This window comes from Salvelinus fontinalis, chromosome 31, assembly GCF_029448725.1.
Source record: "Salvelinus fontinalis isolate EN_2023a chromosome 31, ASM2944872v1, whole genome shotgun sequence".
NCBI classification, from domain to species: domain Eukaryota; kingdom Metazoa; phylum Chordata; class Actinopteri; order Salmoniformes; family Salmonidae; genus Salvelinus; species Salvelinus fontinalis.
In genome coordinates this window covers 33,241,858-33,261,613 of record NC_074695.1, presented here as the reverse complement: position 1 = coordinate 33,261,613, position 19,756 = coordinate 33,241,858, and positions in this window count along the sequence as shown.

Sequence of the window (19,756 nt, the reverse complement as noted above, 5' to 3'; positions counted from 1 at the left end):
CTCGCCACATATTCGTCACCAGACCCACTGGCTCCAGGTCATCTATAAGTCTTTGTTAGGTTATTAAGCTCTGCTTTATCTCAGCTCACTGGTCACGATAACAACACCCACCCGTAGCACGCGCTCCAGCAGGTATATCTCACTGGTCATCCCCAAAGCCAACACCTGCTTTGGTCGCCTTTCCTTCCAGTTCTCTGCTGCCAATGACTGGAACGAATTGCAAAAATCGCTGAAGTTGGAGACTTATGTCTCCCTCACTAACTTTAAGCATCCGCTATCTGAGCAGCTAACCAATCGCTGCAGCTGTACACAGCCCATCTGTAAATAGCCCATCCCATCCAATCTACCTACCTCATCCCCATATTGTTTTTATTTACTTTTTTGATCTTTTGGAAACCAGTATTTCTACTTGCACATCATCATCTGCACAAATAATCACTCCAGTGTTAATTAGCTGAATTGTAAATACTTCGCTACTATGGCCAATTTATTATTGTCTACACTGTAGACAATAGAGTTTTTTTCTTTATTTTTCTATTGTTTTTTTGACTGTACGTTTGTTTATTCTATGTGTAACTCTGTGTTGTTGTTTGTGTCGCACTGCTTTGCTTTATCTTGGCCAGGTCACAGTTGTAAATGAGAACTTCAAAACTGGCCTACCTGGTTAAGTAAAGATGAAATTTAAAAAATAAAAACCTGCCCTTTTAACTCTGTTTAAAGCCCAAAACCACAAGTCTTTGCTATCTCCCTAGGCCAAGTCAGACTTATCCCAGAACAGAACCTTGAGCCAATTATCACAGTACTGTGAATGGCAAGCCACTGTCAGCACTGGTAGACACAGGTTCTCACATACGCTAGTCCGGGCCAAGTTTATCCCCAGAGACACACGGAGTGGGGAAGATGCCTTTACAGTCTGCTGTGTCCATGGGGATAAACATGAGCTCCCTACAGCAGAGGTGTACATCCAGGTCCACAACCAAGCTGTCCTCATGATAGTTGGTGTAGCCAAAGACTTGCCTTACCCAATCCTGTTAAGCACAGATCTGCCCATTTTGCCAGACTTAGATCGAGACAGCATCACTAGGTCTGGAGCAAGGGAGATCAGCAAGGCTACTGACATACCAGCTACTGATGCAGACATAGTACAGCTCATGCCATATCACAGTAAGGAGGTAGTTGGGGAGCCCTACACTCACACAGGAAGAGAGGTGTGAAAAACGCACAGAGCTAGTTGGGGAGGTAATGTTGCAGTACAGACACTTACTTTGCCAAGCAGTTGGTCTTGCCTGTAGCAAGCAGGGAGGAAGTGTTGAGGATAGGACACTATCCCGTGGGCTGGACATCTGGCCTTCATGAAGTCCTTTATGAGAATCTCCAAGAGGTTCTACTGGCCAGGGATGTACAGTCACGTCAAGGAATGCTGCAAAACCTGTCCAGAATGTCAGCATGCAGCAGAGAAAGCTACAGCCTCTGGATCACTAATGCCACTACCAGTCGTCCAGACCCCTTTTGAGTGCATAGGATCACATAGTGTGCCCTGCTGAGAGAAGCCAGTCAGGGAACAGGTTCATCTTAGTAATTTGCGACTATGCTACCAGATATCATGAGTCCTACCCACCGAGAGACGTGACAGCTAAGCGGGTAGCTACAGCCATGCTAAAGTTTTTCGCCCAAGTAGGCCTCCCCAAGGAATTTTTGACTGACCAAGGTCCCAATTTCACGAGTCGTACCTTATCCCAAGTTAATCAGCTGTTAGAGATGAAGAGAGCCAGAACCATGTCTTTCCACCCTCAGACTGATGATCTTGTAGAATGCTTTACCACTACCCTTAAAGGCAAGTTGAGAAATTTTCTCTGAAACAGGCAAGGCATGGGACAAGTCACTGGCCTTCCTCCTATTTGCCTACCATGAGCTGCCGCTGCGCTCCATGGGTTTTTCACCTGATGAGCTGCTTTATGCCCACCAGGTCAGAGGTCCCTTGGACATGCTGAGAGGAGTCGGACAAGCAACAGGGGATGAATGTGATCTTGTTTGTGCTGAAGATGAGGTCAGATAATGAAGTCGACAGCCATAGCACGGGAGAATCTGCTGAAATCCCAAGGCATGCAGGAGTTGTATGGTCATCTTGCAACTTGCAAGTGAGTGAAGCTTTGACCCCGGTGAGGAGGTCCTGTTGCTATTGCCAACGCCTGAGCACAAATTGTTGGCAAAGTGGCATGGCCCTTAACATGTCAAGCGGAAGATGCATCAGGTGACCTATGCAACCACTGCAAACCTTCTCTGTCAACATGCTGAAGAAGTGGCACCCACACTACCACAGGGCATTGCCAGAATAAATGGTCTATTGATTCTGTATCCTCACAACAAAATCTACAGAGCTGCGATGATTGAATGCCCCAAATATTCAACATTTTGTTGGTGGCAAGAATTCTGTACAATAATTTTAGCTGAAAGGCGTGAAGTGTTGAATCTTGTGTTGTTTTATATATCAACTCATACACCCTGTGCCATGGAATCGGTACATCAAAGATCTCTTCCCAGCTATTTTGCAATCTGTATGGCACAGCTGGCAACCTCCTGGTCCTCAAATGAAACTGGTATACTTTCCTATTTATGCTATTTTTGTTCGTCCACCAGTTTTGATCCTTTATATTGGGCAGACAGGCCAGTTCCCTACCTCCTCCCGCTGCCACCTGCCTCCTCCATTTTTGGGGTAATGCTGTAATCAGTTGGTTGTACTCTTGGAGACCTTCCCATACAATTCTGATAACTCCATGAAGGACATAACTCTACCTTTCCAATTTCCAATATAATTTAAAAACAAGATATCCATTTCAAACATATTTTCCATAAATACAGATCTTTTATCAACCAGCACATTTGAGTTCAACCATAAGACTTGTTGTAGTATTTGTTCTATCTTTTCTGGGTGATGAAATTGAAATTGTAACCAGCTCTGCAATGCTTGTTTGAAAAAGAGAGATACTTTGAACAAGGTTTCATTTTAATTTAATTGAAAAATGAGACATGGCAATCTGCATAATGGAAAATGGTCATTTTTAAACAGTGGATATGTCACATGGATGACGCTGGAGAGACGAAGCAGGTACAGGGGGTAACATTTAATAAATAACGGACATATAATGAGACAGGAACAGCGTCAGCAAACAGAAAACAAAGACAAAAAACAATCAATGCAGCAGCGGGGAACAGAGCTGGGGAACTGACTATAGGGGAGGAAACCATAGGGGAGGAACTATAGGGGAGGAAATTAACAGGTGATAAGAGAGTCCAGGTGAGTCCAATAATGCTGATGCGCGTGACGAGGAAAGGCAGGTGTACGTGATGGATAGCAGGAGTGAGTGATGCAAGGCATTCTGGCGCCCTCAAGCGCCAGGGGGGGAAGAGCGGGAGCAGACGTGACAGGTTAAGCTTTTCTTAGTAATCTACTTGAGAAACATTTTGGGTTTAAGTAAAACTTTTGTAAAAGTGGAGGTTTTAAAGAGAGGTTTAGTGCTTTTATATTTAATAATGCCAATTCATATTCATTATAAAGATTATAAAGACTCGTTATCTTGTCTGGTTTAGCATCCCAGAGAAAGCGAAATATTTTTTGCTCATGATTTCAAAAACGAATCATCAGGAATAGGCTTCTTAGATGTTTCATGTTGTTCTATTATTTATAGTAGTTGTCGTATATTATCTCCAATGTATCGTCCATGTAAAAAACCTGTCTGATCAGGATGAACAATACCTGGGAAACCCTTTTATTTCTGAGTGCTATGCATTTGGCTAGGATTTTTGCACCACAACATTGAAGTGTAAGAGACCTCCAGTGTTTTAGATAGACTGGATCTTTATATTTGCTATCTGGGTCTTGTTTTAATAATAGTGATATCTTCCTGCTGAGTACCTGACAGACTACCATTTCTATAGGAGTAGTTAAAACAAGCTAATGATGAAAATGAGAGACACTTTGTAACAGTTTAAGTACCCTAAGTCGATTTCTTTCCAAAAAATAAAAAGTGTTTTATAGGTTGCATACACATATTTACCAGATGTTATTGTGGGTGTATCGAAATGCTTGTGTTCCTAGCTCCAACAGTGCAGTAATATCTAACAATACACAACAATACACACAAATCTAATAGTAAAATAATGTAAGTAGTAAATCTGAATACTTACGTAAATATGGTATTTCTGTGTTTTATTTTTTATAAATGTGCAAAAAATTCTAAAAACCTGTTTTTGCTTTGTCATTATGGGGTATTGTGTGTAGATTGATGGGGGGGGGGGGGGAATTATTTAATCCATTTTAGAATAAGGCTGTAAAGTAACAACATTTGGACAAAATCAAGGGGTCTGAATACTTTCCGAATGTGCTGTATGTGATGGGCTGTATAGACCTTATGGACACAATGTGGATAGAATATGTAGTATATCAGAAACAGAGCGGCCATGTCTATCGGCGCCATCCCGCCTGGCAGACCACTATGGACATTTGATAAGGAATCATGTTATGTTTAGGTCCCAAGGCATATGAGTGTAGCCTAAAAATACACAGATTATGTCTAGCCTCATGAGTTTCAAGTTTGTCATTTTATTTCATTTTCTGTTTTTGTCCTGCACTGTACCAATACCTACCTGGATTTTGGAACTCCACAAACTGTAAATAAACCAATGGTGACTTCGTACCACTGCCTCCGCTCCAATGCTTTTAAGCCTCCAATCACTGGGCCAACCTTACACCGCTCATTTGGTTTTACTCAAAGTACCAGTCAAAAGTTTGTACATACCTACTCATTCAAGGATTTTTCTTTATTTTTACTATTTTCTACATTGTAGACACATATGGAATCATGTAGTTACCGATATAAACAAAAAAGTTGCCACCCTTTGCCTTGATGACAGCTTTGCACACTCTTGGCATTCTCTCAACCAACTTCATGGGGTAGTCACCTGTAATACATTTCAATTAACAGGTGTGCCTTGTTAGAAGTTCATTTGTGGAATTTCTTTCCTTCTTAATGCGTTTGAGCCAATCAGTTGTGTTGTTTAAAGAACAAAGCTCACAGAACTGTGAGATACTCTCTTCATTGAGGGACTGAATTAAAGGTTGAGACTGTCCCAACGAGGATTTGAACATATACTGCAAGATGACAGAAGTGGAAGATAGATTTCCGAGCGATGTGTTGTAGTAAACCTAATTTATAAAATACAAATGCTTATCAAGAACAAGCAAATGCAGCTCACTCAATTTGTTGAAGGAAATCGGTTCCACAAAGCACTGCCCTTTGCGGAGCTATAAATAAAGTTTCTGTTCACGCAGAGAAGCAATATGTTGGGACGGAGTGTATATGCACTGCTCATAAAAAATAACCAATCCAACCCTGCTGACAGAGAGACTCAATTCAAACAGGATCCTTCACTTATTCTCATTCCGCTCGTCTCTTACTTTTACGGCTATGCGTGCCCTCCATCAACAGGGTGAGATATTCTCTCTCACACAGAATTAAGGGTGAGGCACTACAGCTTGCCCCTGAGCCCCCACCTTCCCATTCAATCATCTCGCTCATACAGTGGACCAAGGGGCCCTCTGCGCCATGGCATGAGAATTTGTTGGCTACATCTATATGCCCCTCTCCATCAAAACCTGGAACAATGACAGCTGTGGTGAGGCAAAGCTCTCACCATCGGGCACGAAAGCCTGAATGATAATTCAATGAGTCTCTTTTAAAGAGAGAGAGACACGGGAAGGTATGTAGATGCAGGTCGGCTGATGGTGATGGTAATGTTTTGAATAATTGAGTTTACACACAATGTTGGGACCACCCTGACCTCCGCCCCACACCCCTAAACAGCTTTACACGTCCCTCAGTGCCTAACCCCCCCACTAACCCCCCCACACGTCCCTCAGTGCCCAACCCCCCCACAGCCCTAAACAGCTTTACACGTCCCTCAGTGCCTAACCCCCCCACAGCCCTAAACAGCTTTAGACGTTCCTCAGTGCCTAACACCCCACAGCCCTAAACAGCTTTACACGTCCCTCAGTGCCTAACCCCCCCCCCCCCCCCCCCACAGCCCTAAACAGCTTTACACGTCCCTCAGTGCCTAACCCCCCCACAGCCCTAAACAGCTTTACACGTCCCTCAGTGCCTAACCCCCCCACAGCCCTAAACAGCTTTACACGTCCCTCAGTGCCTAACCCCCCCACAGCCCTAAACAGCTTTACACGTCCCTCAGTGCCTAACCCCCCCACAGCCCTAAACAGCTTTACACGTCCCTCAGTGCCTAACCCCCCCCCCCCCCACAGCCCTAAACAGCTTTACACGTCCCTCAGTGCCTAACCCCCCCACAGCCCTAAACAACTTTACAATTTCCTCAGTGCCTAACCCCCCCACAGCCCTAAACAGCTTTACACGTCCCTCAGTGCCTAACCCCCCACAGCCCTAAACAGCTTTACACGTCCCTCAGTGCCTAACCCCCCACAGCCCTAAACAGCTTTACACGTCCCTCAGTGCCTAACCCCCCACAGCCCTAAACAGCTTTACACGTCCCTCAGTGCCTAACCCCCCACAGCCCTAAACAGCTTTACACGTTCCTCAGTGCCTAACCCCCCACAGCCCTAAACAGCTTTACACGTCCCTCAGTGCCAAACCCCCCCACAGCCCTAAACAGCTTTACACGTCCCTCAGTGCCTAACCCCCCCACAGCCCTAAACAGCTTTACACGTCCCTCAGTGCCTAACCCCCCCACAGCCCTAAACAGCTTTACACGTCCCTCAGTGCCTAACCCCCCTACAGCCCTAAACAGCTTTACACGTCCCTCAGTGCCTAACCCCCCCCCCCCCCCCCCCCCACAGCCCTAAACAGCTTTACAGGTCCCTCAGTGCCTAACCCCCCCCCCCCGCCCACAGCCCTAAACAGCTTTACACGTTCCTCAGTGCCTAACCCCCCCACAGCCCTAAACAGCTTTACACGTCCCTCAGTGCCTAACCCCCCCACAGCCCTAAACAGCTATACACATCCCCCTCTGTGTTGCCTGTCTCTGCCTCTAAACAGTCACTCGCATGCAACAGGATTATGCATAAAGACTAGTGCTGGCCCGGAACTTGTCTGAGAACAGGTGTGAAAGGAAGGGGTGGAGGATTTCTTCTCAGCCATAGAACATCTGCAGTGATAGTAATATTCCAGCATTGCATCACTTTAATTTCCTGCTTTCAGTCAGTACACAGTGCAAGTGTGTACTAGATCTCATTTCGTGTATATGCAAAAAGCACAAAACAATTGCTTTCTCTCTCTCTGTCCCATCCTAGTTGATTGACTCTAGATGTGTCTACAGTTGGTATTAATAATACAGTGTTTGTTTGCTGTTGAGAAGCCGGAGGGCCCTGTAGGCCTCCTTCCCATGCGTCTTCACCCCCTCACCACAGGCCCCAATGCACAGGTTCTCTCTTCACTTTGATGGACAGGTTTGCTTTAAAGATGAAAACTTCCTGTTATTGCATCCATGTAATCACCTTGTAGAGATTCTAGAGAAGTATTCAAACTTGATCTGCTCATCTATCGCACGCACACCCGCACACACACATTGGTGTTAATCTGACACACAGTGTCCGCGCTCTCCTTTCACTGACAGCCAGTAGCACTTATGATCCACAGCATGTATTGGTTACTTTCACACAGGTTGACATGCACTTTGCCCTCCCCCTCACATACACTATTTTAATGACCCTTCAACTATCCATCCATACTGTCTTTTTCCTTTTTCCCATCCACTCAGGTCCTAAAGGCATATGCCTTGACTGTAGAACAAGGTGACATTTTAATGGCCTAGCTAGCCAGGCTTGCTTTGTGACTCACCCAGCAGCAGCAGCTATAATGACGTGATGATTGTGGCCCCTGGGATTCAGCTGTAATGTTGTGATGACTGTGGCCCATGGGATTCAGTTCATCAGTGTTAGAGCAGCCAAGACAAGATAACAACTTTTAGCTCCAAACAACATCAAAACCTCCACCACTCGGCTCAATAGCGGAGACAAAAAAAGCACAGATAGTTCTCATAGTCTTATTCGCTCCTTATCCTAACCACTAGGCAGGTAGCCTAGTGGTCAGATTGTTCGGCCAGTAACCGAAAGGTTCCTGGTTTGAATCCCCCGAGCTGACAAGGCAAAAGTCTGTCATTCTGCCCCTGAACAAGGCAGTTAACCCACTGTTCCCTGGTAGGTCATCATTGTAAATAAGAAATTTTTCTTAAACAAAGTAAAAAATAATCCTATCATTCTGAGGCATGCATTTTATTTCTTATATCTTCTAAGGGCTACTTTCTTTTCATATGTAATATGTTTTTTAGAGGGATAGGCAACAACCTCATAATAACCTCATAATAATGTATGTGCGTGTCTCTCTCTCTCTCTTACTCACTCACTCACTCACTCACTCACTCACTCACTCACTCACTCACTCACTCACTCACTCACTCACTCTCTCACTCACTCTCTCACTCACGCACAAACAAACGCAGTAGCTCTTACAGGCCTGCTATACAGTTCAACAGAATCTCACTGCCCAACTCCGGGTGACCACCACCAAATTTTCTATTTATTTTTCCCAGAACTTGCTGAACCAACAAATAGGCTTAAAGTCAAATACATCTGATTATTTTAATCTCTTCCTTGATCTCTACCGGGTTTTTTTTCCTCTGAGACTGACATTCATTTCCAAACAACAAAAAGCAATCTGTGTATCTGCCATGGATTAATGGCCGATTTACTTTTAGGAACAGATAGAAGTTCCCCTTAGCCTTCTGAAAAAGAAAGTAACTGATGAAAACAAGTCACAAGTCAAGAAACAAGGTCACTGCTGGAGTTTCTTCACTCAGAGGCAAAGAGACCAGAAGGTAACATTTACTAGTCCCCCTTATGGTGACACTGCTTACAGAAGTAAAACATGCATTCTAAAAGTACACACTGTAACACAGATTAAGAGGAAGAAATGTCTTTTGAATGCTCCGAAGAGACAGTAAAGAGTCGGAAATGTATGCAAATATAATCGGTAGCATTAATCAGCAGAGACAGATGTGAGCTAACACAAATCCCAGCCACAATGTCAAATGAACATATGATACATGAATAATTCGATTTTCTAAACAACTTCTGCTAATTTCTGCTAAAATACAGTATGTGGATGGATGATAATGCAGTAACACGTTTTGTTGACTTGTGTGCATCCCCACCTTCACCACACACTCTTATATAACAGCCTAGTAAGATTATGAAAAAGCCCCACCAAGTTTTCCTTCACCCTTTATTCTCCATTCTCTCCAAGTCTTCACTCATCATCACACTGAAAAATGAGAAGCCAATTACTCCCCCATAGAGAGGAGAATTAGTCAGATGAATATATCCTGGGAGGGTATTAAGGGCCCCCCATGGTCAGAGACTACCGGATTGACTACTGGAGATGAACGCCTGCTTCTCACACAGCACAGCACACGCTGCCTACATGGCAATACAAAGGATAACAGATCTTCTAGCCTTGCTAATTGCAGAGATGAAACCAGAATTGGGATGGCTTGGTAATACATGTGGATAAACCTGTAAAAGGTAAGAGGCGTGGTGGAGCCCTTGTTTTGATCATTGTTAAGTTTGTGGGGGACCGATGACCTCCGAACACACACATAATAGGATAATCACATAAGTTCTACTAACATAAATAGCTGATTATTTTAATGATAAGCATTACTAGTAGATCTATCTCTTACACATTACTCAATATGGTGTTTTCATGTTCATTGAAAGAAAGCAGTGGTCTTTTACAGATTCACAATCGAGAGCCTCCTGTCGGGCTGTATCACGGCCTGGTACGGCAACTGCACCGCGCTCTACCGCAAGGCTCTCCAGAGGGTAGTGAGGTCTGCACAACGCATCACCGGGGACAAACTACCTACCCTCCATGACACCTACAGAACCCGATGTCACAGGAAGGCCAAAAAGATCATCAATGACATCAACCACCCGAGCCACTACCTGTTCACACCGCTACCATCCAGAAGGCGAGGTCAGTACGGGTGCATCAAAGCTGGGACCGAGAGTCTGAAAAACAGCTTCTATCTGAAGGCCATCAGACTGCTGAACAGCAATCATTAACTCAGAGAGGCTGCTGCCTACATTGAACCCAATCACTAGCTACTTTAATAAATGGATCACTAGTCACTTTATACAATGCACTCTAAACAATGCAACTTTAATAATGTTTACATATCTTACATTACTCATATCACATGTATATACTGTATATTATACCATCTATGCACCTTGCCTATGCTGCTCGTCCATCGCTCATCCATATATTTATATGTACATATTCTCATTCACCCCTTTAGATTTGTGTTTATTAGGTAGTTGTTGGGGAATTTTTAGATTACTTGTTAGATATTACTGCACTGTCAGAACTAGAAGCACAAGCATTTCACTACACTCGCATTAACATCTGCTAACCATGTGTATGTGACAAATAAAATGTGATTTGATTTGGACCAAATATTTAAACTGTTTAACATTCATAGGAGGACATATTATATTAAGTGTTACTTGACATGCAAATGCTATTTGGATATAAGGGGAAATGTTCACTATGTTGATCTAATAACCATCTCTGTGAGAGAACAAAACTTTAAAAGATAAAGCCTCAGAGATCTGATTCAACCATTTAGCTCCTTGTATTAATTATCATGACAACAAACAAAGCACAAAAAAACACCCTGAACTTAGTTCTTGAAATCATTTTACCTATTTAGTTTTCCAGACGAGGTGTGTGTGTGTGTATGTTTATGTGTGTGTGATGCAATAAAAGTATTATAACATAATCTTGCAATTTCCACCATAGTGTGTGTGTGTATGTGTGTGTGTGTGTGTGTGTGTGTGTGTGTGTGTGTGTGTGTGTGAGACTAATTTGCTTTATTTGGATCTAACCATGGGTGAAATAAATAAATATTGGGGGCTGTGAAAACATATAGGAGAAAAAATATATTATTGATTTGTTTACACAGGCCGTCCAATTCTGATCTTTTGCCTAATTATTCTCAAAACATCTGTTCTGATTGGCCAAATGAGCAATTAGTGGAAAAGGATCAGAATTGGGCTGCCTGTGTATACGCATCCTATTAGTAGGAGCTGTAATCCTTTCTTAGGGAAGTTTATTTAAGCTAATGGTGATTATCTCTGAGTATAAAATTCACACAGTATTTACCTCAATTTAAAGGGATAGTTCACCCAAATTACAAAATTACATACTGGTTTCCTTACCCTGTAAACCAGTGGTCACCAACCTTTTCTGAATCAAGATCACTTTCTGAGTCAAAATGCAAGCCGAGATCTACCACTCAGATGTTTTATTTTAAACAAAATTAACCAATTAAAAACAGTTATGAGGCAATGAGGTTTGTGCTGTAGGCTTTAGGCCCAATACATTATCACTGCATATTGGATATGCTTGAATTGCCATGTCTATGTTGTTCTTCTCAGACCATTTCGAAATTATATTTAAAAAATGTAGGTACATGATCACACTGGTAATAGATCATTTGTTGTATTACTTGTGTGGCACAGCTGAGTGAGCATAATCATTTGTTTAGTTTTTTACTGGACTGATGGCCTGCATCTGATGTTCAATCTGAGGGGAAGGAGCAGCAGTGAGGATGCTTCTCACCAGACTCACCGTCCATCTGCTCACCTTCCACTGAGAAAAGGGGACACTGTTTTCCAGCTGATGGCGAAACTCAAGTGGCACTGTATTATTTCTGACTCATGCACCAATTCATGTTTTTACTCCTATGACCAGGGAAAGTGAAATATTCCTTGATATTAAAAATACACAAGCCGCTAATAATAACAACAAAAGCTTCTCGGAGCACTTTGCCATACTCATTCATTGCAGCTGTAGTGCTGGCTGTAGTGTGAGTGGAAGTAGGGTGTCACGATCGTGTACTGGAGAGAATGAGGACCAAGGCGCAGCTGGATATGAATACATCTTCTTTTTTTAATTAAACGAAGATGAACACGACACAAAAACACTTTACAAACTAACAAAACGACCGTGAAGCTACAAACGTTGTGCATAGACAGACAGGCTACAAACGTTCTGACATAGACAATTACCCACAATCAATGAGAGCCTATGGCTACCCTAAATAAGGCTCCCAATCAGAGACAACCGAAATCAGCTGTCTCTAATTGGGAACTCATTCAGGTAACCATAGACTCTCCTAGATGACTAACCAACATAGACAACGCTAGACATCTACACTCAACACAAAACCATATACTTCACCCCATAACCCCTTTACCAAATAAACACCCAAAACCAACAAAACATAAACATTCCCCATGTCACACCCTGACCTAACTAAAATAATAAAGAAAACCAAGAATACTAAGGCCAGGGTGTGACATAGGGAAAATTTGCATTTTATGGCTTATAAAAGTGTTGAACAAAATGTTGACAGTGCTGAATAACAACTTAAACATGAACTTACTCAAAAAAACAGCAGCTCTTCAATGTATTCGTTGAGTCTCTATCTAGTCATGGTATTAAGAGTTTTGAAATCTCACAGTATCAACTTTGCTGTGCGTTCAAGGTTTCTGTTTACAGTCTATGGCTCGAGAAAACTGTGCAGACACAGTGATCTAAGCTATCTGATTGGCCAGCGATAGGCCTATAGGTGCACTTGATTTGCACTCTGTGCCTTCCGGGTATGCCGAGTTCTACCTTCAGGCACATTAAATGGTTCAAAATGGAAAGACTTTGCCTTCTAGACACCGGGGCTGCTGAATCAAGTGCACCTACCGCCAACAGCGTGAAATAAATCAAGAAAATTGGAACACCGTGCTTTATCATTGTTTTTTTTACAGAAATGTTTGGCAATCGACTAGGAATGCCTAGGGTCGACCGGTTGGTGACCACTGCTCTAAGCAGTCTATGGACAAGGTATGACAGCAATCCATGTGTCACGACTTCCACCGAAGGTGGCTCCTCTTCATGTTCGCTCGGCGGTCGTCGTCACCGGTCTACTAGCTGCCACCGATCCCCTTTTCCTTTTCTGTTGGTTTTGTCTTATTGGTTACTCTTGTTTCTTGTTTGGTTTTGGTTAGGGCTATTTAAGCCGGTTATGCCCGCCTGCTGTTGTGCGGGCTTGTTTCTCTGTTCGGTTCTGTGGATGTGATATTTTTGTATTTCTCTGGACTGTTTGTGTCCTGTTTTTGGGCCGGTCATTTTATGCGCCTGGTGTTTTGGCGTGACCTTTCTTTCACCGGAATAAATACGGTTGTCCTTAACCCTCTGCTCTCTGCGCCTGACTCCGCACCCACTACTGGGCTATAATTTTTGCATTTGTGGCACAAATCCCATTCAGATCATGAGACCAATATTATAATTTTTTCTAAAATGTATTGTCATGCCCAACAAAGTCACTTATATATAATGTGTCTATAATGCGCAAAAAATGCTAATATCAGTCCCATGGCTGTCACGACTTCTGCCGAAGTCGTTGCCTCTCCTTGTCCGGGCGGTGTTCGGCGGTCGACTTCACCGGTCTTCTAGCCATCATCGATCCATTTTTCATTTTCCATTGGTTTTGTCTTGTCTTTCCACACACCTGTTGTCAATCCCATTCATTACCTGTTGTGTATTTAACCCTCTGTTTCCCTTCATGTGTTTGTCAGAGATTGTTGTATGTCAAGTGTTGTTTTATTAGTGTATAGGTGTGCGACGGGTCCTAGTACCCATTTTATTTTGATATATGTATATTACTCGTGTTTGGAGCATTTCATGGACGTTTATTAAAAGTCTCCATATACACTTCGTTTACTCTCCTGCGTCTGACTTCCCTGCCACCTATACACACGACGTTGACAGAATCTCTGACCTTAAAAAATGAAGTCAGCAGGAGGAGGCACTTCGCTAATGGAGGTTGAGGAACGCGTCCTGGAACAAGCAGAGGAGATTGACAGTCTGTGCGCTGCCATGGATCGCATTGTCCAGAGTATGGACCGCTGGGAGAGACAGGGAGCTTTTCCAGTACCTCCACCACCACCTGGAATTCCTTTGAACGTTTTTTCTCCTCCGGAACAGAACAGGATCCAGTTATCCCTACCCACGGGATACAATGGAGATACTGCCAGCTGCCAGGGTTTTCTCCTAAAACTGAACTTGTATCTGGCCACGGTCTCTCCAGTACCATCAGACCGTGAGAAAAGCTCCGCCCTCGTCTCATGCCTTACCGGGAAAGCCCTGGAGTGGGCCAACGCTGTGTGTGGAGAGGATAAGGCGTTGGACCATTTTGAGGAGCTCATCTGCCATTTCCGGAAGGTATTCGACCACCCATCCGAAGGCAGAGCAGCAGGTGAGCTCCTCTATCATCTGAGGCAGGGGACGAGGAGTGCTCAGGAGTTCGCTTTGGAGTTTAGGACTTTGGCTGCCGGCGCTGGATGGAGCGACAGGGCCCTGATCGACCACTACCGTTGTAGTCTACGCGAGGACGTCCGTCGGGAGCTGGCCTGTAGAGACACCACCCTCAACTTCGACCAGCTGGTGGATATGTCCATCAGGCTGGACAACATGCTGGCTACTCGGGGACGTCTAGATCGGGGTCTGGTTGTTCCATCCTCCCGCACTCTCTCTCCCGAACCTATGGAATTGGGAGGGATGGTGCGCAGGGAGACCGGAGGGGGTACCCGCTCGAGCACCATCTATGATCGCAGAGATCACACTGCTGATCGGTGCCGGGTTGGTTCCTCTGGGAATAGAGAAGGCAGGCAGGGCACTCTGGCATCACCCCAGGTGAGTAGGCACCATACTCATCCAGAGCCCTCTGCTGCACTTATGTTTGTCTCTGTCACCTTTCCGGATTTTTCCCTGCATTCCCAGTATAAGGCGTTAGTAGATTCAGGCGCGGCTGGGAATTTCATTAATAAAAATTTTGCTCATAGTTTAGGGATTCCTGTTGTTTCTGTGGATATGCCTTTCCCTATTCATGCCTTAGATAGTCGACCAATAGGGTCAGGGTTTATCAGGGAGGTCACCGCACCTTTGTCTATGATAACGCAGGAGGGTCACAAGGAGAAGATTAGTCTTTTCCTTATTGATTCCCCTGCGTATTCTGTGGTGTTAGGCCTACCCTGGTTAACTACTCATAACCCCACTGTTTCTTGGCCACAGAGGGCTCTCACGGGGTGGTCGCGAGAGTGCTCAGGTAGGTGTGTAGGGGTTTCCGTTGGTGCTACTACGGTGGAAAGTCCAGACCAGGTTTCCACCGTGTGCATTCCCCCAGAATATGCCGATTTGGCACTCGCCTTCTGTAAAAAGAAGGCGACTCAATTACCACCCCATCGACAGGGGGATTGTGCGATAGATCTCCTGGTAGACGCTGCATATCCCAGGAGTCACGTGTATCCCCTGTCGCAAGCGGAGACAGTGGCTATGGATAATTATATCTCTGAATCCCTGCGTCAGGGGTTCATTCAGCCATCCATTTCACCCGCCTCTTCGAGTTTCTTTTTTGTGAAGAAGAAGGATGGCGGTTTACGCCCGTGCATTGATTATCGAGACCTTAATAAAATCACGGTAAAATATAGTTACCCGCTACCTTTGATCAATACAGTAATGGAGTCAATGCGCGGGGCCCGCTTCTTCACAAAATTGGATCTCAGGAGTGCGTACAATCTGGTGCGTATTAGGAGGGGTGATGAGTGGAAGACGGCATTTAGCACCACCTCAGGTCATTATGAGTACCTGGTCATGCCATATGGGTTGATGAATGCTCCATCAGTCTTCCAATCGTTTGTAGATGAGATCTTCAGGGACCTGAACGGGCAGGGTGTAGTGGTGTATATCGATGATATTTTGATATACTCTGCTACACGCGCTGAGCATGTGTCCTTGGTGCGCAGGGTGCTTGGTCGCCTGTTGGAGCATGATTTATATGTCAAGGCTGAGAAATGCTTGTTCTTCCAACAATCCATCTCCTTCCTAGGGCATCAGATTTCCACTTCAGGAGTGGAAATGGAGAGCGACCGCATTACAGCCGTGCGTAATTGGCCGACTCCAACCACGGTAAAGGAGGTGCAGCGTTTTTTAGGGTTTGCCAATTACTACCGGAGATTTATCCGGGGTTTTGGTCAGGTTGCAGCTCCCATTACCTCACTGCTAAAGGGGGGACCGGTGCGCTTGCAGTGGTCGGCCGAGGCGAATAGGGCTTTTGGTAAACTGAAGGCTCTGTTTACCTCGGCGCCTGTGTTGGCTCATCCGGATCCCTCTTTGCCATTCATAGTAGAGGTGGACGCATCCGAAGCTGGGATAGGAGCAGTGCTCTCTCAGCGTTCGGGTGTGCCACCGAAGCTTCGCCCCTGTGCTTTCTTTTCGAAGAAGCTCAGCCCGGCGGAGCGTAACTATGATGTGGGGGACCGAGAGCTGTTAGCTGTCGTAAAAGCCTTGAAGGTGTGGAGGCATTGGCTTGAGGGGGCTAATCACCCTTTTCTCATCTGGACTGACCACCGCAATCTGGAGTACATCCGGCAGGCGAAGAGACTAAATCCTCGCCAGGCAAGGTGGGCCATGTTTTTCACTCGTTTTGTGTTTACGCTTACTTACAGACCAGGCTCCCAGAACGTCAAGGCAGACGCATTGTCTCGGCTGTATGACACAGAGGAGCGACCCATGGATCCCACTCCCATACTCCCAGAGTCGTGTTTGGTGGCTGCCAGTAGTGTGGGAGCTGGACGCGGACATTGAGCGGGCGTCACGTGCAGAGCCCTCTCCTCCTGAGTGTCCAGCTGGTCGTCTGTACGTTCCGTCTGCTGTCCGCGACCGATTGATCTATTGGGCTCACACATCACCCTCCTCTGGTCATCCTGGGATAGGTCGGACGATGCGCTGTCTTGATGGGAGGTACTGGTGGCCCACTTTAGCTAAGGACGTGAGGATTTATGTTTCCTCCTGTTCGGTGTGCGCCCAGTGCAAGGCTCCTAGACACCTGCCTAGAGGTAAGCTTCTACCTTTACCCGTTCCTCAACGGCCGTGGTCGCACCTGTCAGTGGATTTTGTGACTGATCTTCCACCTTCACAGGGTTACACCACGATCCTGGTCGTTGTGGATCGGTTCTCTAAGTCCTGTCGTCTTCTCCCTTTGCCCGGTCTCCCTACGGCCTTACAAACTGCGGAGGCTCTGTTTACACATGTTTTCCGGCATTATGGGGTGCCTGAGGATATAGTGTCTGATCGGGGTCCCCAGTTTACGTCAAGGGTCTGGAAGGCGTTCATGGAACGTCTGGGGATCTCGGTTAGTCTTACCTCAGGTTTTCACCCCGAGAGTAATGGGCAGGTGGAGAGAGTTAACCAGGATGTGGGCAGGTTTCTGCGGTCCTATTGCCAGGACCGGCCGGGGGAGTGGGCGAAGTTCGTGCCCTGGGCAGAGATGGCCCAGAACTCGCTACGTCACTCCTCCACTAACCTTACCCCTTTTCAATGTGTATTAGGGTATCAGCCGGTTCTGGCTCCTTGGCATCAGAGTCAGACCGAAGCTCCTGCGGTGGACAATTGGTTTCGGCACGCTGAGGAAACTTGGGAGGCAGCCCACGTCCACCTTCAGCGTGCCATAAGGCGCCAGAAAATTGGCGCAGACCGTCGCCGCAGTGAGGCCCCGGTGTTCGTACCAGGGGTACAGGGTCTGGCTCTCGACCCGAAACCTGCCCCTCCGCCTGCTCTGTCGGAAGCTGTGTCCGCGGTTTGTGGGGCCGTTTAAAGTCCTGAGGAGAGTGAACGAGGTATGTTATAGATTACAACTGCCCACTAATTACCGTATTAACCCCTCGTTCCATGTGTCTCTCCTCAGGCCGGTGGTGGCTGGCCCGCTCCAGGAGGCTGAAGTGCGTGAAGTTCCTCCGCCTCCTCTAGACATCGAGGGGGTCCCGGCGTACGCTATTCGATCCATTTTGGATTCGAGACGTCGGGCGAGGGGCCTTCAGTACCTCGTGGACTGGGAGGGGTACGGGCCGGAGGAGAGATGCTGGGTTCCGGTGGAGGACGTTTTAGATCCTTCCATGTTAAAAGAATTCCACCGCCTCCATCCGGATCGCCCTGCACCTCGCCCTCCGGGTCGTCCCCGAGGCCGGTGTCGACGCGCTGCTGGAGCCGCGCGTCAGGGGGGGGGTAATGTCACGACTTCTGCCGAAGTCGTTGCCTCTCCTTGTCCGGGCGGTGTTCGGCGGTCGACTTCACCGGTCTTCTAGCCATCATCGATCCATTTTTCATTTTCCATTGGTTTTGTCTTGTCTTTCCACACACCTGTTGTCAATCCCATTCATTACCTGTTGTGTATTTAACCCTCTGTTTCCCTTCATGTGTTTGTCAGAGATTGTTGTATGTCAAGTGTTGTTTTATTAGTGTATAGGTGTGCGACGGGTCCTTGTACCCATTTTATTTTGATATATGTATATTACTCGTGTTTGGAGCATTTCATGGACGTTTATTAAAAGTCTCCATATACACTTCGTTTACTCTCCTGCGTCTGACTTCCCTGCCACCTATACACACGACGTTGACAATGGCTTGAATTTTGACTGCCTTTTCAGTACAATAGGCTCCATTGTTGGTTTGTGTGCATAGAGTGCATGTGTCTGTGTGTTCCTTAAGCCACATGCAGTAGTAAATTATAGGGACGAAGGGATATATTATGATTGGAACAATCCTTAATTCAGAGGGCAATCATGACTGCAGGCTTATAAGAGGGATCACAAGATTATATTCTCTTCTGTTAATTGGAATACAAAGCCTCTTTTTATGTTCTTTTCTCTCCATTCCTCCACCCCTCCCTCTCTTCCTCCCTCTCCCTACCATGTGGCCAGACCTGAGCTGAATAATAGGCTCTCCTCAGGTAGGCCTACTGTATCTGCAAGACAAATGCTTGGCTTGGGTAGGCCTGGACAAGTCAACAAAACAAAGCCCAATGTTCAGGGCCTTGTTTCCTAGAGCCTTCGTAGTGTTAAGAGCATTGTCAGAACCATCTTACGATGTATCTTCAGTAGCCAAGCTGTTTCCCAAAACCATCGTTACTAAAGTAGCACTTGAAAACACTTGTTATTTACCGACCGCTTCAGACACCTCGTAGAACAGCTAAGTACCTCGTTAGGTTATTTTTCCCCCCTTTATAATAATCAGAAGATCAAGAGGTTTATCTGTCTCTCTGTGACCACCAACAACTTCAAAGAGAAGTGGACTACAAATAACCAACAAAGTTTCCAATGTCTTTGCAATTGTTGCAAACATGCGAAGAATAAAATGATGCTTCAAATGAAAAACGAGATGATTGCAAAATAATAATACATTATATGCTACGTAGGCAGTGGCAGACTGAAGTCATTTGGAGATCCCAGGCAGAGGCCAGTCTGAGCATCCCACCCCTCCCCTCATGCCAGCCACCCCTCCATGCCAGCCTCTCCCCTCCTATATGTTTTAATGGGTTTTATAGTAAATATTATTGTCAAACAAATCACTTCAAAAACTAGGTTACCTTCGCACGTTCATTCAAAATAATTCCAGTATCCGAAACGTTCCACTGTGCACCCATCAACTTTCCCTCAATTCGCAAGTGGCTGAAACTACCTTACTTGAAAAAAAGTATGTGGACACCTGCTCGTCAAACATCTCATTCCAAAATCATGGGCATTAATATGGAGTTGGTCCCCCCTTTGCTGCACTCTTCT